Source organism: Carettochelys insculpta, chromosome 9, assembly GCF_033958435.1.
Source record: "Carettochelys insculpta isolate YL-2023 chromosome 9, ASM3395843v1, whole genome shotgun sequence".
In the NCBI taxonomy this organism is placed as follows: Eukaryota; Metazoa; Chordata; order Testudines; family Carettochelyidae; genus Carettochelys; species Carettochelys insculpta.
In genome coordinates this window covers 31,943,901-31,967,070 of record NC_134145.1, presented here as the reverse complement: position 1 = coordinate 31,967,070, position 23,170 = coordinate 31,943,901, and the positions used below count along the sequence as shown (strand labels likewise).

The following is a 23,170-nucleotide window of genomic DNA, read 5'->3' as shown; positions in this document are numbered from 1 at the left end:
GAATGTTGGTGAGGCCCGCATCCAGGCAGGTGAGGAGGCACCTCCAGCACCCTTTGAGGCGCCCAAATGTGCACTCCACCACCTGGCGCGCGTGGTTCAGGCGCAGGCTGAAGCACTCCTGGCTGCCTGACAGGTGGCCCGTGTAAGGGTGCATGAGCCAGGGCCGGAGGGGGTATGCCGCATCTGCGATGACGCAGAGGGGCATGGTGGCGTCCCCCACAGGGATCTCCCGCTGGGGGATGTAGGTCCCCGCCTCCAGCCGGCGGCACAGGCCCGAGTTCCAGAATACCCGGACGTCGTGGGTGCTGCCAGGCCAGCCCACATAAATGTCCAGGAAATGGCCCCAGCTGTCCACCAAGGCCTGGAGGACCACAGAATGGTAGCCCTTCTGGTTTAAGTAGCGTCCTCCACTGTGCTCTGGGGCGTGGATGGGGATGTGGGTCCCATCCAGAGCCCCGAAGCAACTGGGGAAGTCCAGAGTGGCAAAGCCCGCGATGGCAGCATCCGGGTCCCGAAGCCTCACGAGCCTGTGGAGGAGCAAGGCGTTGATGGCGCGGACGACCTGCAGGGGAAGCACATGGGAGAGCACCAATGAGGGGTGTGCAGGGTGCGTGTGGCCCTCCCCTGCCACGGCCCCCCTCCCCTCCCTTTCCCTCCCCTCCTCTGCCAGGGCCCCCCTCCCCTGCCAGGGCTGCCTCCCCCTCCCCCCCCCCCGTGGGTCCTCTTACCTCCATGAGGACAGCCCCGACAGTGGCCTTGCCCACGCCAAACTGCTGGCCCACGGATCGGTAGCTGTCTGGAGTGGCCAGCTTCCAGACAGTGATGCCGACCCCTTTCTCCACAGTGACGGCACACCGCATGAAGGTGTCCTGGTGCCTCAGTGTGGGGGTGAGCCACTGGCATAGCTCCAGAAATATCTGCCGGCTCATGCGAAAGTTCTGGAGCCAGCAGTCGTCGTCCCACTCTCCGAGCACCAGCCGCTCCCACCAGTCAGTGCTGGTGGGGTAGCTCCACAGCCGGCGGCGTATGAGGCGGCGGGGGAGGGGGGGGAGCAGGGTGCTGCAGGGTTGGGGGTTGCGTCCTCCTTCCCGGCGGGCAGCTCCTCCTCTGTGGCAAGGAGGTGCTCAGCTGCCTCCTGCATGGCATGAAGCAGGGCGAGCACTGCTCCTACAGGGGCGGCTGGGTGGACCTCTGGCTCCTGCTGCTGCTGGGGGTCCATGACTGCGTCACTCGAGGTGTGCGTGCCTATGGCTCTGCAGACCGCGTGCTGTGCAGGCTGCGTGTGTCTGGGAGGGGCCCTTTAAGTGAGCGGCTAGCTGTTGCCCGGGAAGCGCTAGTCCGCCCTGTGACCCTGTCTGCAGCTGTTCCTGGCACCCTTATTTCAATTTGTGCTCCTTTGGCGTGTAGACGTTCCCTCGCAGCGCCTATTTCCATGTGGTGCTGTCCAACGTCGACGTTGAACGTCAACGTTGCCAGCCCTGGAGGACGTGTAGACGTTATTCATCGAAATAGCCTATTTCGATGTCACTACATCGAAATAAGCTATTTCGACATAGCATGCACGTGTAGACGTAGCCATGGTGAGTCAAAGTTTCACATCATATATTTTACAGCTACAGAGCAAACACTTAAGTATTACCTTATACTATTAGACACAGATATAAGTAGGACTAACACATAGGAGCTGCGTCTACACGTGCACGCTACTTCGAAGTAGCGGCAGTAACTTCGAAATAGCGCCCGTCACGTCTACACGTGTTGGGCGCTATTTCGAAGTTGAAATCGACGTTAGGCGGCGAGACGTCGAAGTCGCTAACCCCATGAGGGGATGGGAATAGCGCCCTACTTCGACGTTCAACATCGAAGTAGGGACGTGTAGACGATCCGCGTCCCGCAACATCGAAATAGCGGGGTCCTCCATGGCGGCCATCAGCTGGGGGGTTGAGAGATACTCTCTCTCCAGCCCTTGCGGGGCTCTGTGGTCACCGTGGGCAGCAGCCCTTAGCCCAGGGCTTCTGGCTGCTGCTGCTGCAGCTGGGGGTCCGTGCTGCATATACAGGGTCTGCAACTAGTTGTTGGCTCTGTGTATCTTGCACTGTATAATGAAAGTGTGTCTGGGAGGGGCCCTTTAAGGGAGCAACTTGCTGTTGAGTCCGCCCCGTGACCCTGTCTGCAGCTGTGCCTGGCTCCCTTATTTCGATGTGTGCTACTTTGGCGTGTAGACGTTCCCTCGCTGTGCCTATTTCGATGTTGGGCTGAGCAACGTCGAAGTTGAACATCGACGTTGCCAGCCCTGGAGGACGTGTAGACGTTATTCATCGAAATAGCCTATTTCGATGTCGCAACATCGAAATAAGCTATTTCGAAGTTGGGTGCACGTGTAGACGTAGCCAGAGTGTCCTGCAAACATTCCCAAAAGTCTAAACACACTCTTATGCCACTAATGTTGGTTTTAGCTATACCAACCCAGGAGTAAGCCATAATGGCTTGCATTTCTCAATGTTCAGTGTTGCCCAGTACCTAAGCATGAGTTGTCATCTGACCTATACCAAGGTCCATGGCATTACTGAACACTGACAAATGAGATGACAACTCATTTGCCACCACTGCCCTGAACTCCATGTTTCAATGAACAGGATTTGAAAAGGTGAAAAAAGGTCTCAGCTATGTTACATCTCTGTCAGGCTCTGGTTTATGGGTTCCCTGTGAACAAGTATACCACATTAAACCCTTGAGATGTGCACAACTGAGTTGTGCGTTGTCTTGGGTTAACACAACTGCTGCCCAACAAAAGCAGGAAACGGCTCCTGTCAGGGGCAGCAGCCTGACTTTCAGCTGCACCCCCAAGAGGACAAGTTTCCTGGTCCCTGGAATGGCAGGAAGCTGAAAACCAAGCAGCAGCCTGGCTTTCGGCTCCTCTGCTTGCAGAGCCAGGAAACTGAGCAGGGTAGAAGCCCTGGTTAGTTTCATGGCTCCAAGGAGTGGAGAAGAGCTAGGATTCAGGCTGCTGGTCAGTTTCCTGCATCCTGCAAGCTGCAGGAAGATGGGAACCAGGCTTCCCCCTGGTTCCCAGATACCCACCACTCTGGAAACCAGGCTACAGCCTGGTTCGGGCGCCCCTTGACTTGCACGAAAATTTCAGTTATGGGGGAGTTGCAGGAATGCAATTCCCACATAACTCAAGGGTTTACTGTACTGTCTGCCTCTGCTTCCTAAGCCACAGCCTCAGTGGGAAACTCCCCTAATTCTTGCCAGACCTACAACACAAAATTCTAAATTTCATCAGTTAAACTAATCTATTTATCCCTCTGTTGTTGCCTGGCAAAGCTACAAGCCAGCAAAAACACTGGAACTATCTGAAGAGTCATCAGGGAGCCATCACTGCATGATCTGTAATTTCCATGGACATTTGGAAAGTCATGTTCACAAGCACAGACGTGAGGACTTGTTTTAAATGAAAGCTTAACTTCTGCCTAATGTGACTGTGTAGGTCCTCTCCTTCACTTGCCATCAGAAACTTCCCACTTGACCCAATAGAAAGAAAAAAAAAAGAGTTTTCAAACTTTGTATTAAAGTTTAAAGTCCAAAATTACAGGGTTTTGACATCAAAAGGTTACTGTCAAACACAGGTACCTACATTTCATTTAGGCTGGTTGTTATCAAATGTGAAATACATTTAAGTGATTTAAACCCCCTTCACTGGATCACTAGTTACATAATTTAAGGTGTGCTATATTAGGAATGAGCATGGGGGGAGGAAGCAAAGCCAAACAAAGGTGCCTCCCTGCTCTTATTTTTTTTCCTCTGAGGCCTCCTCCTGAAGCTCTCCCCCTCCCCCAACTACTCAATAGCATCCCTTGAATCACTGCAGCTCAGACATACAGATGCAACTTGTTTAGGTCAATTTATTTGTGACTCAAATCATTTACCAAGTGTTTTGCAATATGTGCAAAACAAAGCTGAAAACAAGCCCAGGAGAGTCATATTACTAAATAAATAAATAAATAAAATATATAAAAGCATCATAATATACTTTTCAGAATAAACAAAGTGCCCATGCACCAAGCTTCATGTTATAAACAGTGGCACAATTACAAAAGGAAGAAACCAAAAATTAACATGCTTGAGGATATAGCAAATACCTTTGATTATAAAAGATTAGCCACAACCCAAGCAGACGAGCTTTAACACCGAAGCATTATACAACACAAAGAAAACTGAAGTTAACAAAAGACAAAGAAAGAAAAAACAGAACCACAGGAAAGAAAAGACAAGTCTTACAAAACAGCAGTGAGTCAGCTACTGCAGACTGACTGCCCTGAAAACAAGATGTGCACTTCTTATGAGTCTTACACTACACTAAAAAATTAAGAGACACACACCCACCCCTCCATATTCTGATACAGTACATAAACAGATGAAAAGAAATACAAAGAAATGCTGGTAACAAACGTTATTCAGTCATTCCAATTTTGAACATTTTTGACCAGGATCTATGTGCATGCACAATATTTTAACACTAGGTACGTACATCAACCCATCTACATTCTTCTCACTTAATAACTGGACTTCTTGGCAGCAGATCACCCAAAACAGTTGATCTGAAGGACATCTCCAACTGAAAAGGGTCACCTAGATTATATCTAATAGGTTCCTTTTTTAAAAGTGCCACAACCCCTTACTTCAAAACATAACAGAACAATCAACAATACAAGAATAAGGCCCAAGACCTCTTCCTGAGGAGAATCATGTTAAATTCAACTATTTAAAAATTTCGAGTAAAAATAAATAAGACGAATAATAATAGTTAAGATGGGAGACATTTTGTTACACAGCACCATCCATATTTATTATCAGCCTAAAGATTAAAGTTACTGTCAAGTTAGTTTTCATAACCTTGCCTCACACCATTTATAATAAATCCTTGGTTACGAGCAGCTCTCTTTCCTTGACCGCCCTACAGCCTGTGGGCTTGCAGTGTTGTTTTCCGGCATTATAAGTTTGCTTAAAGCAGTGTGACTGATTTTTGTAACCTAACACTGATTGAACATATGAAAAACGAACAAAACAATTACTACAATATTGTTACTGTAGAAAAACGTATACCAGGTGAGACAAACCAACCCTACCATGCCTCTTTCCTTTCCAATAATTAATAGCAACTGTTGGGTCTTTAGCCACAAATTATTAGCATAAAATGTATTTTCATGACTAGTACATTTTGATTGGGAACCTCGTCTCAAACTCAAGGGAAAACAAAGCTGAAGAAATGTAACACTTTACAGACTAACAAAATTATTTATTTGGTGATGAGCTTCCATAGACAGACTCAAGTGGGTCTGTCCCACAAAAGCTCATCACCAAATAAATCATTTTGTTCGTCTTTAAAGTGCTACATTTCTGCTGCTTTGTTTTGTTGGAATACAGACTAACATGGCTACCTCTCTGCTACTATTCAAGGGAAATCAATCACCCTGAAATCTAGTCAATTTCAAAAGCAAATAAGTTGTTCAAGGTGTACACTCTCTCACTGAGTCCCTTGGCAAGTTTTAGTAACTTACTATTTATTATTATTATTATTATTATCATAATTAAACATTCATATTACAGGATTACCTAGATGCCCCAATTAGGTCTGGATACCATAGTGCCATGCACAGAATAAACTCCCTATGTAAAACAGTCTCTGCCTCAGTGTTATTTCACTATTTGAATGGGTCATTTTCTCCTCCTTGATGAGTGGAAAAGCTACACAAGAACTGAATAACCACGCAGAGACAGTTCAAACATACACAAAGTGGAGTCAAATGCATCAGGAAATAGAAGTATTCTTTCTACCATCTCTTCCAGTTTAATAAACATATAAATGTTCCTTTAATAAGATTAAGTAAAAAAAAAAAATCAGGCAGAAGTATGATTTTTTTATGACTGTCCTTTGATAAAACCCAGCAAAAACAACAGCTGAAGACAGCTTTGAAATGTTAAGAATAATGCTCCAATAAGAATGCTCCTTTCCCTGCCTTTCCACCCATATGTATTTCAACTATTTTAACAAAGTCCCCTTCAATTTGAGCTACAGTAGACACACTAAAAAACCTACTCATTAGAGCTGAAACTGGGTATCACATGGAACAAAATAGCATGACTGGCTGCGTGACTGCACAGAGGACAAAATGCTATGTTGCTAATAAAAAATGCCTATCCAAAAAAGCAGGGCTCATCTAAACATTTCAACTACTGTTGAGACATGTGCAACTATTCCAAAACAAAAGTCAAATTTCCCCCTTTAAACACGTACACAAGGTCTAGGAATCTAACAAATTACCATTAGCAAAATCAGTGTTTCCAAAAGCAAACTTTTGTTATAAAATTCTCAACATCATGGGGGCAGCAAGACGCTTAGGTAAAGAGGAACTGAGCCCCCAGATCTGCACTGAGCTCCATGTGGACAGAACCCAGGGCCTAAACAGAAACCTGCTGACATGTATGCGAGTAAAGGCAACAGGTTGCATAGAAATCCCTGAAGAGCAGTAGCCATAGGCTCGCAGTGTCCAGTACGCTGCCACTCGCCACATGTGGTGAACTGGACACTGCGGTGTGGCGAAGTGGAGCACCCTCCGCCCGCTCCACACATGCACCCCACTGCCTGGTGGGACAGGGTCATGGCGGCGGCGCCTCCTCCTGCAGCTCTTGCCCCAGCCCAGAGCCACGCGGCCCCAATGGCTGCAGCCTAGCACACCTCGTGCAAGCGGCCAGCTCTGGTGAGTTGCCGGCGGTTTGCATGGGGGAGGGGGAGAGCATGCAGCTGGGGAGACCTGGGGGCCTGTCTCTGAGGGAGGTGGAGGGCATTCGGTTAGCGCAGAGGGGGAACTGGAGGGGGTGCCTGCATCTGGGGGAGGGGAGCTGTAGCGACTATGGAAGGACGAAAACCAAAAAAGTGTGGCACTCCTTGAATTTCTGTTGGAAACTACTGCCTTAGGCTGTAGAAGTAGTGCAGCAAGCGATACCTGAAACTAGTTTTTATATGCTTTTACAATAAAAGTGTCCCACTCACCTATATATTTAATTTTAAAAAAATCTCTTCCCTCTTCCATAAATTTATTCCAAACGTACACACACAAAGTGTCAGGGATCTCATTATCATTACAGCTATCATTTACATTGCAGTATGCATACAAAATATTATGATACTGTCCCTGAAAAGAGGGAAACAAAAGTTCTGAGTTATCCCTATTAATTAGTATTTCTGTTTTAAAATAAAGTGTATCATGCTATCTTCATTAGACAAGAGCACTGGAAATCCATTTCAGCATTTACCACCAACTGCTGAAAAGGACACTGACTCTCGTTACTCTTCTCATCACTGCCCTAATTCTGTTCATAACTGAGAATCTGCACAAAACCTCAAGATGAAATTCTGGTCCCTCTGAAGTCAACTGCAAAACTCCCAGGGCTTGTCTACACCACCACCTTCCTTTGACGGAAGAATGGTAAATAGGGTGTTGGGAGTTTACTAATGAAGTGTTGCTGTGCACAGCAGCACTTCATTAGTAAACTCCCAACACCCTAATTACCATCCTTCCTTCGAAGGAAGGTGGTAGTGTAGACAAGCCCCTAGTGAAGTCTATCACGCTTCTGCCATTGAGTTCAGTGGGGCCAGGATTTCCATGTAGGTCTTTCAGAAATGGACTAAAACTGAACAGTCAACAGTACAAAACTAGGTCAGCTTAACTGTGAATAGTTTCACACTCTATGAAATGCATTTACCATTCGTTGTGGAAAATTGCTTATTTTATGCCCATGAAAGAGCTTCCTCACCAGCATACACAGTACCTACAGAGAAGTGCTACAGCACCACTGCTGTGCCATGGTAGCATTTTAAATGAAGACAAACCCCTACCAAACATCTCTCACAACTGTAGATTTACTACAGCAAAGGAAGAAGCCAAACCAAATGCTTACGTTACAGCACTGCAGCCATGGAAGCCCATGAAAACACACCTGACCCTCCAGTTTTCAAGTCAGGCAGGACACTTTTTGATGGGTGGCCCGTACTCGATAAAGTGCGCCCTCCTTAGGATCAGGGTGACAACTGGTGGGGTGGAAGACTCTCATTTGACTGTCACCCATAAAAATGTGGCCCATTCAGTGTGAAAATTAAGGCAGCGTAGACCAATTTTACAGGCTCCCCATACCAATCAAAATACGCAGCCATATATTACTTTGCTAAAAATTTAGACCATGAACTGCCACATTTTGATGCAAGGCACATTTTGACATGACATCATCAGTTTGCTAATGAACTTAGTTTTGTAGTCTCACCTCACCCACTTGTTGAACCAAACACTTCCCACTGCGTGACCCAGAACTTGACATGAAGAGCTAACTGGATGGCTGAAGCTCAACCCGGATAAAACTGGTTCTGCTGATAGCCTGGGTTAATTGCTAGAGGAAGTGGTGGCAGTTCCATCTAGCTCCTCTAGGAAGGAGTATAGCTATCTTTGTAACTAGCAGCTGATGAACTCTTAGCTAGAAAGGAGCACGATGAAACCAATGAACAGTAGGCAACTAAGGTCACTCTCCAAATCCATTACTCATAACCAGCAGAAATCAATGAAAATCTCTTATAATTACCTAGTGGCTATAAATGCACGGTAAACATGGAGTGTTTTCATACTGACAGCTCTCTCAATACAACAAGAAGTCCTGTGGCACCTTATAGACTAAAAGATATTTTAGAGCATAAGCTTTTGTGGGCAAAGATCCAGTTCATCAGAGGTGGGAGTGAAACACCCCCCCCCCCGCCCACTCATGCATCTGATGAAGCAGGTCTTTGCCCATGAAAGCTTATGCTCCAAAGTATCTGTTAGTCTGTAAGGTGCCACAGGACGACTTTTGTTTTTGAAGATATAGACTAACTTGGCTACTATCCCTCTGATACTTATCTCAGTATAAAATCTCAGAAGACAAGGCAAAGGTAGTTTTCACCTTGATGTGGATACATGAAGTAAACTCCAGATGAGGCGTACTGGGTTGCCCTTTACTCACTATGAGGTAAAATTTACCTGCCTTGTCTCCAACAAATATTTTACATGGAGGCAGCTATCTCAACATAACATGCACCTTCTTTTGCAATGAAAACAAATCCTCAAGTTGTTTATAGCACGTGTTGTTTCTGCTATGGCAGTCAAGTAACAGCAGTTAACGTATGCAATTAACTCACACAAATGGACACTTTCTTCATAAAAAACATTAGTCGCACACCCTGGAAACACGACTCGAGCATCTAGGGAGGCACTGGCAGAAGCAATTTGAAGAGGGAGGGAAGGAGGAGTCCAGCTCCCCTGCCATCTGCACCATCCCTTCCCCACTGAATAACACCAGCTTTAGGGGTGAGTGAGGTTGCCCAACACACAGAGCACCATGCTCGGGGGGCGGGGGCATGCCTACAGGCAAGGTGCCCCTTCTACCATCCTGCTCCCCTGTCACTTTCACACTCCCCCGCACTCCCTGCACCATGGAGCTGCCCAGGCCAAGCTACTGTGAACCAGGAGCCTGCCTCTTATCAGCTGCACAGAATGCGGGGAAGGGAGTCAGTGTCCCCTTCCCCTTGTTTGTGTAAATAGTCACTGTTGAGCAGCGGTTGGGGAACAGGGGGAGCCTGTCTGCTGCTGGTTCAGAAGTGCTGCCAGTAACAGCTGCTACTGACCGAATAAGTACTCAAGCTCCTGAGTTCTCTGATTAGACAGCATGCACCCAACATGTGCACACACATGCACTTTCCCACCATCTCACACACACACAAATCCAAATCTGATATTGAGCCTCTGGTGAGCCAGGAGTGGTCAAAGCCTGATGGATGGCTCTGGGGTCTGGCAAGCTGCAACCTCCCTGCAGCACTGTGAATAAGCATTTGTGATTTGCTGAACATGAAGTAGGATTGGCTGGACTTGCAGACTCTTAAGTTTTATACTTGTTTTGGTTTTGAGTGGAGGTATATAAAAAAATTCTACATGCCTAAATTGCATTTTCACAGTAAGTATATTGCACTACAGTATTAGGTGCCTTCAAAAATACTGTTTCTTTTATTTTTACAGTACAAATATCTGTAATAAAAATAATAAAGTTAACTCTTTACATTTTGTATTCTGTGCAGTAACTAAAATCAGTTTATGAAAGTACAAAAAAAATTTAAATAGTGTACTAGCATTAACAGTGCAATTAAAACTGCAATTAGTTGTGACTTAGTTTTTAAATCTTGAGACTAATCACACTTCATTTTTAAATTGTTTGACTGCCCTATCAAATATATATTTAAGATTTCCACCCCTTTTCCTTCCCCAGTCTGCTCGCGTTAACAGGACTACTGACTGTAGCTGTTGTTTTAGCAGACTACAGTCTCCTTCCATTTTCACTCTCCCTTGCAGCCACAGTCTCACATGGCTTATACGCATGAAATAAAATAGCCCATCAATACAGACTAAAATGGATGTTACATCAACCTTATAGCAGGCTGACTCCGGACACTAGTTACTTTGAATGTGTTATTGATAAGGTTTTAATAACTGATGCGCTGACCAACCAATCCATCAGATTTGTTTCTTTCTCGCTCTGGAATACTAATGTTCTGTGTTACTCAGTTCCACCTATACAAGGTACCAAAATCTTACATCAGGCAGGGTGACAGGAGACAGACAAAAAATACCCAAACTGACTACTTCTTATCCACAGACCATTTTATTGTTTTTTGCCTTCTTAGCCTACCACCACCAAGATGTCAGCATCTTATACGAGTGTTTCTCAACCAGGGGTATACATATACCCCTTGGGGTACTCTGTCGTCTTCCAGTGGGTACCTCAACTCATCTAGCTGTTTGCCTAATTTTACAACAGGTTTACACAAAAAACATTATCGAAGTCAGTATGAATTTCATACGACTTCTTTGTTCAACTCTGTGTTTTACACATCCAAATTTAAATACAGTATTTATTTTCTAATCCATTTGTTTTATAATGTTATGATAAACATGAGGTCAGCAATTTGTCAGTTACAGTATGTTGCAACACTTTTGTATTTTAATGTCTGATTTTAGAAGAAAGTAGTTTTTAAAAGTGAGGTGATGAGCTGCAGGGAGGCCAGCAACAGCTACACCTTCTGGCTCCCCTCAGCCATAAGGAGCCGGGAGCCAAGTGCAGGGAAGCTGGTCTGGCTCCCAGCTTCCCCAAGCCACCGGGAGCCAGGAACCCAGCGGCTCCCTCGTGTGAAGAGAGGGCAATTAGCCCCTTTGTTAAAATAAATTGGGATGTCTTCCTGGTGCCCAAAATAAGGGGCTGTCCCCCTAGCCATGGATAACGTAAACTGTAGTCTTCCTGTGCCCGCAGGTAGTCTTAAAAAAATACTCACAAATATAACTGCTCCATGTCTCTCAATTAATCCTGAAATCCAATAGTGACAATTTAAATATCATGTGTTTATTTTACTGTTGAATATTTTTAGCAAACAAAATGTGTTTATGTCATTATCTCTCAAACCCAAAACTGCTTTTTGAGCTTTATCTGGTGCAAGACAACCAATGTGTCCTACCCAGCAGCAAAAATCTGCCACTTTTCCAGTGACAAGTTCTGCAACAGAGCTGACTTGCCAGTTTTTAATAAAGACAGACTAACATTGGCTTTCATATTTAAAAACAAACTCATTCAGGGTATAAAACACTAGCTGCATCATTCATTTTTCATTTAAATAAAAATCTCCAATTTTTATCCAGATCTGTTGCCAAATTTCTAGTCTGCCACATCCAATTGATGCAGAAACTAGAGGGCCTACTTGCAGGATTTACATCAGCTTGCATGTGGAGTATGTGAGACATTACATATAGACATACAGCTTCTAGTAATGATTCAATAATCTCCTCATCCTATTATGCAGTTATTTTACCTGTACCTTCCACCACTCCAACTCTGGGACAAAAACCACTATCATTTCATTTGGAGAGAGGTTTCCAAGGAAATAAGCTACCACCTTTCCCCTGTAGGGCAGGAAGCCAGTCACTGAATCAATTATTCCCCCCATTACAGTGACAAAGCATTGGCCATTTCCTTCTCCTATCAAGCCTTCTCAGTGCATATCAGAAAGGAGCTTGTCTCTCCTTAGCCAGACTAGAGTTATGTCAGACTTTGGCCATATCTACACTAGTGAGCTTACAACAGTATAGTAGTACCTATACAGCTCTGGCATGGCAAGAGCACTTATATCGCTGCTCTATGATGACAGGAGAGAGCTCTCCTGCCAAGGTAACACTACGCACACTAGTACTTGTGCAGGTAAAACCTATGTCTGATTTGGTGTGGAGGCTTATTCACACCCTGAGCAATGTAAGCTTTGCTGACTAAACAGTAGTGTAGACATGGCCTTAACTGTAAATTTCTTTGAAAATGCAAAGGCCACAGACTTGCAGACACTACCGCTTGATGTTGGCTAACCTTGTGTCACTCAGAATATGAATAAGTGAGCCCTTGAACAACCTAAGTTACACAAACCTCAGCACCACTCTGGATAGCGAAGGTTCCATTAAGAGCTAATAATATATACACACATAATTGAAAATATAATCTCCTAGAGCTGGAAGGGACCTTGGGAGGTCATCTAGTCCTAGTCTAGTCCTTCTGGGCAGGACCAAACACCATCTCTGACATCTAGTTACCCCAATTCCTAAATGGCCTCCTGAAGGATTGAACTTGCAACCCTGGGTTTAGCAAGCCAATGCTCAAACCACTAACCTAATGTCACGTGCCAGCATCTGCAATCTTGTGAATGGTCCTACTATGCGTGCTTCAACTAGCACCATAAAGTTTGATAACTTGTGACAAAGCATGTGCACTTATTAAGTGTGAGTGAGCTTCTCCTGCCAACAACCACATCTCACAGAGGAGATTTTATTATGCCAAAGGGCAAGCTTCTGCTTGTCTTCATAGAGCACTTTCACAAGCCACGTCACAGCAGCGCAGATTCTGACAAAACCTAAAAATCACTCTTCAATATTTAAGCTACATGACTGTATCTTTTCTAGTGGAGACTAGCCTTTAGTTTTGCAACACACCAATTAAAAGATCCCTGTAAACAAATAGATAAAGAACCAAATTAATCTGAGATAAATTCAAATCAGGTAAGCAGATAAACTGCCTTGGGATGTCTGACCAGAAAACCTGGTTAAGAACAGGCCCCACAGTATATACACAGTAAACATTTTGCCTTAAAATCCACATTAAAGTATCATTCTTAGCAGTAAACCAAGGCTTTGATCCTGCAAAGAATTATACACATATTTAACTTTAAATATTAGCAACCCCACTGACACCAATGGGGCTCTTCATGGGGCAGAAAATCAAGTACATGGCTCAGCCTTTGCAAACTGGTCCTTACTGCTAAGACATCTGTACCCCTTCCACCATTCTAACAGCTTTTTAAAATTAAAGCTATTTTGTATTTTTTTCTTCAGAAGGTGGATCACCCTGCCAGATTGTCATCTTTGCACAGGTATTTAGATAAAACCTAACAAAGCTTCCTGGAAATGTGGAACTTTTGTTTGCAAGCACACATCTGTAGTTGCAACGAAGGGTCCTGTGGCACCTTATAGATGCATCTGATGAAGTGAGTCTGTGCTCACGAAAGCTCATGCTCAAAACTTTTCTGTTAGTCTATAAGATGCCACAGGACCCTTCGTTGCTGTTACAGATCCAGACTAACATGGCTACCCCTCCGATACCTGACATCTGTAGTTGTCAGACACAGCAAAATTCTTTCCTATTCTAAAATGTTTTAATTAAAACTGAAAAAAAAAATCTGTAACCACCAGCTCAAACTCTAGCTATTACATTCATTTTCCTTAGCTCCCCAGTAACATCATGCTCCTGGAAGTTTGTGCTGTAAATTTCCTTGTTATCATAAAAACATGAAATCACTCTTCAATATTTAAACAGTTCTCAAATGAAAGTGTACTGAGTTATAATTTGTACTTACAATTTAACAACAGAGCCTTGATTCCATTTTCCTTCTAAACAGCCTCTGAACTGCACTATCATCATCCATGTGTCCAGGAGACATTCATGAAACTGTAAATTCCATTCCCTGGTATTTAAGTCTAGGTACAGAACTTGCATATATTGTGCATGGAGCCTTATTGACAACACACACACCAAAGAGAGCAGAAAAAGGGATTTTCTGCATCTAATCCTGATCATGTCACTAGCTCACTCCCATGAAAAACTGGCCAAGTTCCTGATGGGAGCCTCCTCTCCCCATAATAGATTAGACTGAGTGTTTCTGGTTGCTGTACTAAACTAGCACACCCAGGGAGTCATTGCTATGTCTGCTGTAGACAAGTGCTTTAAAAAACAATCTGATACAATGCACCTTGTTTTCAGGAGTGCTGAGTACTTACCCTAAAGTCAATAGAAACCAAAGGTTTTTCGTAGTTCTGAAAATCAAGCTGATATCATAAACTAATGCACACTTGGATGTCTAAGGTGCGACATATGGTGCCTATTGCCTACAACAGGGTGTGGAAAGTGCATGAAATTTCTTAAGTGTGGTGCAGCACAATTGGTTGCTGGGTCTCAGGCTCATCCACCGCATTAAACAAGTTGAAATGTGTTACTGTTTTTATGTGAGTGTATTCACACGTATATACAAATTAATAGTCTTTACATTCTACATACTTATATTCTTACACATGCCAAAAGAGGATTTTGATCATACGAACAAAACCAAAAATTCCACTGGTTTGGAATACATTAGATAGGTGCAGGGGGGATGAAATTGCAGGAACAAAAAATGGGGCCCAAATGTAAGTTTGCTCATTCCTGCCTTAGAAATCAACTTTGTGACAGGATCAAATTGGGGTAAGGAAAGCAGGGCTTACCTCTATGTATTTTAATAACGTTTTTTAATGGTTTAGATTCCCTCCTACAGTCAACCACTTGAGATTTCACAGTATTACTGAAGTGCCCTTATGTCACTACCACAAACCTGCTACGTAACCTTTAGTACACATCCTTACATACGCCTCAGTACATAGTCCTTAGCTCCTTTTATATGCCAACTCACTCATTCACACAACCTAAGTGCCTCTTTTTCTGCACTGAACAATTCACCTGTTTCCCAGACAAAAGGGAGTTAAATCACAGTCACACCCGCACAACCTGCATCTCCATGCAAGTTACATTCTCATCTGACTTTCATGCCCAATGAGTATCTAGACCAGTTGTACGTCATTGCACCACAGATTCTAACTGGTCAGCCAGCAAGCCTCACTCTAAATGGCTGCAGCTTACTGGTTATGGTGAACCAGTGGGGGCTGCCCATTTGCCACAGGCAGGAGGCTGCTCCAGCCCTGCAGGGCCCAACCCCGCTGAAGCAGTCCTTGCCTATGGCAGGCCAGTCCTGAAAGTGCTGCAGGCAGGGGCACTCCTGCCCAGCCACCCCATCCCCTGTTTAATCAGTTAAATTGGTTAACTAATTAAACAAGATTTTTAATCCCTACCTTGCACAATGCTTTACATGGCTGAACAGCTCATGACAGAACGTCTGGTGCTTGGACACCAATGAGTCAATTTGGTGAAATGGCCACAACTGCTATCAAACAAACGTATGAAAAAAAAAAAAAGATTTATAAGGCACTATGGGTTTGTCTATACTTACAGCAGTGTTCTAGTGCAGAGATGGCCAACCAGTTAGGGACTAAGAGCCATGTGGAGAGAGGACAAAGAGCCCTGTATTATATATTTATTTTTAATCTATCTACCTACCAAGAAAAAAATAAATACATAATATGTGGCTCAATGGCCTCCATCACCCCCAGAGTCAGGCACCTCACCCCCCCGCATTCTAACTCAATACCCTATCCCTTCCCCAGAGCCAGGCACCCCCAGCTCTACCCCCTCCAGCTCTAACTCAATGCCAGCAACTCACTGGAGCTGCCACCACCATTGCTGACATGCACCTCTCCTGCAAAGCAGTGGGGCATGTGCACAGAGTACTCCTGGCACGAAGTTCTGAGCAGGAGCTGCATTTAGTTGCTCAAAGAGCTGCAGGTTAGCCACCCCCACTCTAGTGCTTAGTGAAGACACTACCTATGTCATCAGTAGGTGGTCTACTTCCCTAGGAGGCAGTAACTACATTGACAGGAGAGGCCTTCCAGCATCTCTGGGCGATGTCATCGTACAAGTATAAATTGGAGGTGTGCACCAAGCTGATGCTCATTAAAGCCACTTCCCTAGTCCTACCACTGGTCATGCCCTGACTTAGTTTCCCTATTTCCCTATTATTTAGGGGAGACAGCAAGCACTACTACTGCAACAATAATATAAGTACACAGTTATTTAACGCTCACTGTACTTGCTTTTGTTTGTTCTATTAAATATGCAAATGTATGAACTGCATTTCACTATGTATCAAGCATCTTTACTGCAACAGTCTCCAACAACATATGGCAAGCTGCCCTACACATTTACAGTGCTGTAGGCCAATCAAATGCTAACTGGTGCTTTCCATAAAGAACCAAGAATGATCCCATATATTTTGCATGCACTTTTATTGGTTAATCTATGCAATGAGTCTTCTGGACGATTTGAGCAGTGTTTGTTATACAGAAAGAGTAAGTACCATTCTACTGATGTATTCCCACTGCTTGAAATAACTACTGTCCCCTCTAAAACATTATTCATACTAATTATTACCATAATTCTGACACTGGATGTTTTAACCTCAAAATGGAACAAAAGGTCAGCACAACATACTTGCCAAATAACACTGCTTGCAGTTTATTTCTCGAGAGAGACAGCGCTTGCTTTGGCCTTTGGCAAGATGCAAGAGAGGAAGCAGGGCCCCCTCTCCTGCAGCCGAAGGACTCTGAAGTCTGTTTGGGAGTCTGCAGGTGGAAGGGAGACGACAGCCAAGCCCACAGGCCTGTGCTGCTCGCTGTGCATCTTGCCCATCACAAGAAGAGCCCACAACAGTGCCTGGACAAGGAGCATCAATCCCCCAATGGCTTAGTCCAGAGAAGTGTGGCTCGGCCGCTGGGACTCCCGGTTAATTCCCATTGTCTGCTGCAGGAAGCAGCAACCCCCTGGGCTCCGCCTGGGTAGGAGGGAAGGTAACTTACTGCTCCCTCGCTAGCGCAGCCCGCGCGTAGCTAGCTGCCTGGCCCCAAGGACAGCCCGCGGCTCGCTCCGTGCTCGCTCATCTGCAAACTGAACAAAGTCACACGTCAGCGCCTCCCCCGGCTCCCGCGCGGGCGCTCTCCCCGCCCTCCCGAGATCCCCAGTCCGCCTCCCCGGGCGCGACAGGATGCGCTGGGCGGCAGCGGGAACAAAGAGCTGCAGCGCGCCCGCAGCTGCCACACGCCGGCCGCGGGGAGAAGCACGAGGCGCTAGTTCCCGGCGCTGCCCCGCCCCCGGCAGAGGACCAGGAGCCGGACCCCGGGGTGGGGCGGGCGGCAGCTCTGTACCTGATCCGGCTGCGCAGCTTCCTCCTCCTCCTCCTCCTCCTCCTGCCGGATTCAAGCAGCCCCAGCGCAGGCGGGCGCGCAGCTGCCAGTCACGCCCTCGTTCCGGCCCGCCGGGTGCTTCCTGCGCGACGAGAGCGCGAGGGAAAGCCCGCAGCGGGCGGCAGCGGCGCCTCCGCCACCAGCCCCCCGCCGTGCCGCGCGTGCCCGCGCCGCCGCCCCGCCCCGCCGCGCCCTGCCCAGCCCAGCCCAGCCGGCGGGGAGGCGCTGCGGGACGCCCGAGCCGGGCTGAGCCCCGCGCGGGCTGCTCACGGCCCCGGGGCGCTGGCAGCAGGCGGGCTGGGGGGCTTGCGGCGAATCGCGCTGCCGCGCCAAAGGCGGGCTGTACACGGCGCCCGGGCTCTGCCCCGCCGTAGCGCGCCCGCGGGCTGCCCCCCGCAGCGGTGCATAGTCCCTGCGGGCTGCCTGGCCCCCAGCGGCGCGGCTCGGCCCGGCTGCCGGGCTCACACACACGCCGCCAGGGCGCCCAACACACATAACAGGGCTGCCCAAGCATGCGCGGAGGGGGCTTGGCAAGCTCCCCGGGGTGGAAAGGGTGTATCGCGGCTGATCCTGGAGCCTTGGCTAGCGCCTGGGCGGGGCTCGGCTCTGGCGTGTGCGCAGGTTAGATACTGCGGGGCGGGGAGATAGCCAAACTGGACTGATCCAGCGCTCAGCTCCTGGCTGCAATGAGGGAAAGCGGAAGACAAACATCAGCCGGTGGGATCTGCGAGGGTACAAGAAGAGGCGAGCTTATGTCCTGGTCCCGCTTTGGAGAAAGCCGGGACCGGGCCAAAGGGGGAGCCAGGTTAGTCTGTATCTGCAAAAACAACAAGGAGTCGGGGCACCTTAGAGATGAAGAGATTTATTAGGGCATGAGCTTGATGGGGGGTTTTAATCCATGAAATCTTATGCTCTTATAAATCTGTTCACCTCTAAGGTGTCGCAGGACTCCGGGTGACAAAGCTAGTTAATCTTTTCTGATAATTAACCCACTCCTTTTACATCCTGTTCTGAGCCTGCTTCCTAGAGTGAGCAGCTGATGCAGCAGATCAGAGGTAGATACGTGAGATTAGCATCAGAGAGGTAGCCAAGTTAGTCTGTATCTTAAAAAGAACAAGAAGTGCTGGGGTACTTTATAGACTAACATATTCTGGAGCATAAGCTTTTGTGGACAAAGACGCATCAGATGAAGCAGGTCTTTGCCCACAAAAGTTTGTGCTCCAAAATATCGGTTAGTCTATAAGGTGCCCCAGGACTTCTTGTTTTTACAGGTGAGATTGCAGCTGTGGTGAAAAAAAGCAGCCACAGTGCTTGTGTACCCTAAGCCCTCTCCTCTTCTGCACAAACCCTCCATTGTGCTATCATCAGCAGTATTTCTCCCCCTTCCCCTCCCAACTTGTCTACACTTGGAAATGTCCCAAAGTAGCTATTCCAGATTAAGTGTCCACACAGGGCCATTAATACATATATTATTCATTCCAGAATGATCTTTTTGGAATAGCTACAGTGATACCTTAAAGCATGAAACAAGAGCCTGAGCACTACATCACCATCTGTAAATAATCCCATAAATCTTGGGTACCAATTCAAAAGTGCCTTCCTTATTTTATCTATGTTTTAAAAAATAATGAATTCACTCTAATGTTAATCCCAGTTTTATCTAAAACCTCCCCTAGGATTGCCAATTACAAGCATTCAAAAGCCATGCAGACAAGCCCCCAGAATATCATGAGCTTTTATTTTTTTTAAAATATAAATGCATTTTGGGTTCTTTTAATTCATCATCAAATAGTTCAGGCTTCACAGGGCACTTTGGTCACATTGACAGGTTTCAGAGGCAGTCTGTATTAGTCTGTTTCAGCAAAAGCAGCAAGGAATCCTAAGTAATTATCCACTTTATGATAATAAGCAAACTATGCCCTGGTCCCCACTTTAGATACATTTTTGCTTGAGGATGGTAACTTTCAAGTCTGAAACTGCATCCAGGGAGGTTAAAATGTTCTCCATCTGGTTTTTGTGTGTTACCATTCTTGATGTCTGGTTTGTCTCCATTTATTCGGTTGCCAGCAGACAGTCCTGTTTGTCCAATGTACATGGAAGAGAGACATTGTTCGCACTTGAGGGCATGTATCACATTAGTAGAGCAAAAAACTTCAAAAAACAGACTACAAGGTGAAACTGCTGAGCTGGAATTCATATACAAATTCAAATGGGGTCTGAATAGGGACTGGGAATAGCTCGCTCATTACCATAAGTAGCTTTCCATTTTAGGTATTCTCATCTTACTCACATCCACCATGGCTGAATTAGCTCTGATGTAGCAAGCATTTGCGTATTCCTAATATCTGTTTTATTTTCCTTCATGAATCTAATCAAGTGAGCTGCAATTCACAAAAGCTTATGCCATAATAAACTGTTAGTTTTTAAAGTTGCTTTTTGGTCACATTGTTAAGCTTTTGACCACAAACCTGATGGCTAGAAACATACTTTTATTTAAAATGTAAGGTGAAAGCAAGATCTGAGGCTTTAAGAAAAATGCTAGAAATCTCATGATATCTTCCTATTTCTATATTATCAAGATAAGTGCAAGAGCCTTCTCTGCAGTTACTACCACTAAAAGTGTGTTTACTCTGTGGAGACCACTAGATGTATACTGATGTATGTACAGTGGTACAACCCTGTAATGTAGAGTAAATCCAGGTCTGTACATAGACCTAGCTACATCACTCAGCATTGTGAAAAAAATTATGCCCTGTGTGACACAGCTATATCAACCTAATCCTAGATCCTAATGCAGCAAAGTCAGTGGAAGAATTTTCCATCAGCCTAGCTGCCTCCGCTGAGAATGACAGATTTACTACAAAGACAAAAAATTTCCTTGCACTGCTGTAGTAAGTGTCTACCCTAAGGCGTTCCCTGTGCCATTGTAGTGTGGACACACCGATTGGCCAGAACGGCAAACCACAGCCCACACAAGCTGCAAGCAGTCAAACCTGCAAACGCACAGGTAAATAAAGCATTTGGCAGCCCACTGGAGCTAACTTTCATGAACAACATCTGACCCACAGGCTGCGTATTGCTCACCCCTCCCCTTAGAAGCACCTTTCTGAACCTGTCACTTTCTGACCTTATAAGCCTCAGCCTCTCCATTTTATTTCAAACCCTATTTGAAGGCTCTTCTCTCTTTATGGCTTTCCTGTTTTCCCTTCCCCCATCAACCTCGACATAGTTATGTTGCTCAGTGGCGTGAAAAATTCACACACCTGAGAGCCATGCTCTGGTAAACTAGACCCTGCTGGATGATGTAAGAATGCTTCTACAATCACTCTAGCCTAGCTGCTGCCAGTTGAGGTGGATTATCTAGCATGCTGGGGGAAAAAATCCCTTCTGTTGCTGAAGGAAATAGCTGCAGTGCCAGTGGCTTAGTGCTGTATGAACCACTGTAGCATGCATAGTACAGATTCAGGCTGAGACTTATGGATGACTATCTTAAATTTAGTCCCGCAAAGCAATGCCTGAGTTACATAACCATCTGCTGTAGTACAGGAAACAGAACACACTACCCACTGTTTTGTACTGCCAGTAGTGTCTATGGTCAATATGAAGGACGCTGTACAAGAACTGTACGTATTGAGATATCGAATTCTCTCCTTGTTCCCCCCTCCCCTTTCATTTCTTCTCCTCTGTTCTCCTCAGGCCCCCTACACATTGCGAAAATTGTAAAAAAATGTGCACTGGTGTACCCACATCTCTAAAGCACACCCACACCTTCAGTGCTTAAGGCATGACACATTGGCCCTTAAATGGACATTTTGTATATAACATTGGTTGCATGTGGAATATATTCACCTGTCCTCAGGTTTACCTATACAGCCATTCATTCTTTCATTTGTCATCATATCCTTCTATTTGTTATGTTTGCTAGTAAAGTTTAGTTTATAGCAATCACTGTACACATGTAATAACTGATTTTTCAAACTGATTAGGTAATTCATGGGAGACAGAACATTTCATTTTTGTGGGAAGGTGTGAAGCTTCCAAAAATATGTTGGAAGCTAGTTTTAACATGGTAAATATAGTTCCAGGTCTCCCATCTGTCTGAGTCACCCGCCAAAGCTTGTGATCTTACAATCACTTTTTAAACTGCTGGTTTCCTCTCCAGATTCTGTAGGAAAGATCCACGCACCCAGGGAAAACTCACTGAAGAGATTACAGGCAGAAACAGTGAAAATGACTATATACAGAGTATCAGAGAGGTAGCTGTGTTAGTCTGTAGCTTCGAGACCAGCAAGAAGTCTTGTGGCACCTTGTTGACTATCAGATATATACAGAGTGTTGTCAAACACACAATGTAGCAATGCAAAAGGACTTTTGTCCCCTTTTAGGTCTCACACATTGACTGACTTAAGCTTGTGGGAATATAGAATTGTGTAGATGTTTTTCAGCCCAAGCCCAAATGCCTACTCCACAATTTCACAGCCCAAGTCAGCTAACATGTGCAGCCACAAGTGTTTTAATTTCAGCGCAGACATACGTTAAGTTGAAAAAAATCTTAAGGGTTACTTTTAACAATACACAGAGGATTACATATTTTGCTTCTTTTCTTGATGGAACTCCCTGTACACACCAGGGGCTCCTTGTACTCTTCCATACCCCCTAAAGCTAGGTCACCTCCCATCCCTGTAAACCTGTCCCCATGCCAGGAGTTCTGCACTCTCCACCTTCCTCTCATGCAAAGGACTCCTGTGTGCTCATATCTCCTTTCCCGCCCCCCATGCCAGGGTCCCCTATTCTCCCCTTGCCAGTGGGTCTGTGGGATCCTCCATTCCCCACACATGGTCACCCTGGCCCCTCACTCTTATTTACACTCTTGTAGATCATTCAGTTTCACCATTTTAAACTGTCTCAGGAGAGGATGGCTCGGAAGGCTTTAACTCATGCCTTCAGACAGTTCTTTATGCTACAGACAATTACAGACGTGCCTAACAAATTATCAGTGGTTCCATGTTTCCTGCCCTCTTTGGATTTATCATGTTACACCCCCCAACTGAAAAATTCAGTGCAAGGCTAGGCAAATTTTGTCAGATGACAAGTAAAAATACTTTCAGCCAGACGTGATTACCTTTGATGAAGCCCTTAAAAGGGGGGCAGGAGGGAAATGAATGGAATGCTTGCGGGAGGTGATACGTGTTAGTTCTGAAGCTGTTACAGGTTGAACCTCTCTAATCCTGGACTCTCACTTCCAGCAACATCCATAATCTGTCATGATTTTAGTTAGCCAGATGACCACTTGTCATGGGTGTGGCCAAGTTTCCTGGGGTCCCATAAAGTTTATTTACAGCCACCGGTCCTGGCTGTCAGTGTTCTGTGCTGTAATTTACATCTAAATGTCTTCCAAGAGCCCCATAAGCAGTGAAAGGCTTGGTAATATGCTAGACAATATTGACCTACCATGGTTCGGCAAATTCTCTCGCCTGGCACCAGTCAGGTCCCGAGGGTGCTGAACAAGAGAGGTTCAACCTGCAGTTCTCTCTTTAGCCACAGCAGAAGTCCAGAAAGCTAGCAGCATTTGAACTCTGGCTTGGTCTCTGCACCAATAGTACCAATTTAACTGAACAGCCAATTTT

General features: G+C 45.6%; 1 protein-coding gene across 4 annotated transcripts in view; it reads right to left on the bottom strand.

The window, feature by feature from the left end:
* LRRC8D (leucine rich repeat containing 8 VRAC subunit D) overlaps positions 1 to 23,170 on the bottom strand; it is a 73,848-nt gene that overhangs the window by 35,755 nt on the left and 14,923 nt on the right. The window contains exons 1-2 of one of the 4 annotated variants that reach the window (XM_075002469.1): positions 17,505 to 18,098; positions 17,160 to 17,247 (exon numbers count right to left, since the gene is read on the bottom strand). The exons of the other annotated variants lie outside the window; for them this stretch is intronic. The gene's annotated coding sequence lies outside the window, so the exon portion shown is untranslated. Of the gene's footprint in view, positions 1 to 17,159; positions 17,248 to 17,504; positions 18,099 to 23,170 lie in introns of those variants that run through there. 4 annotated transcript variants of the gene reach the window in all.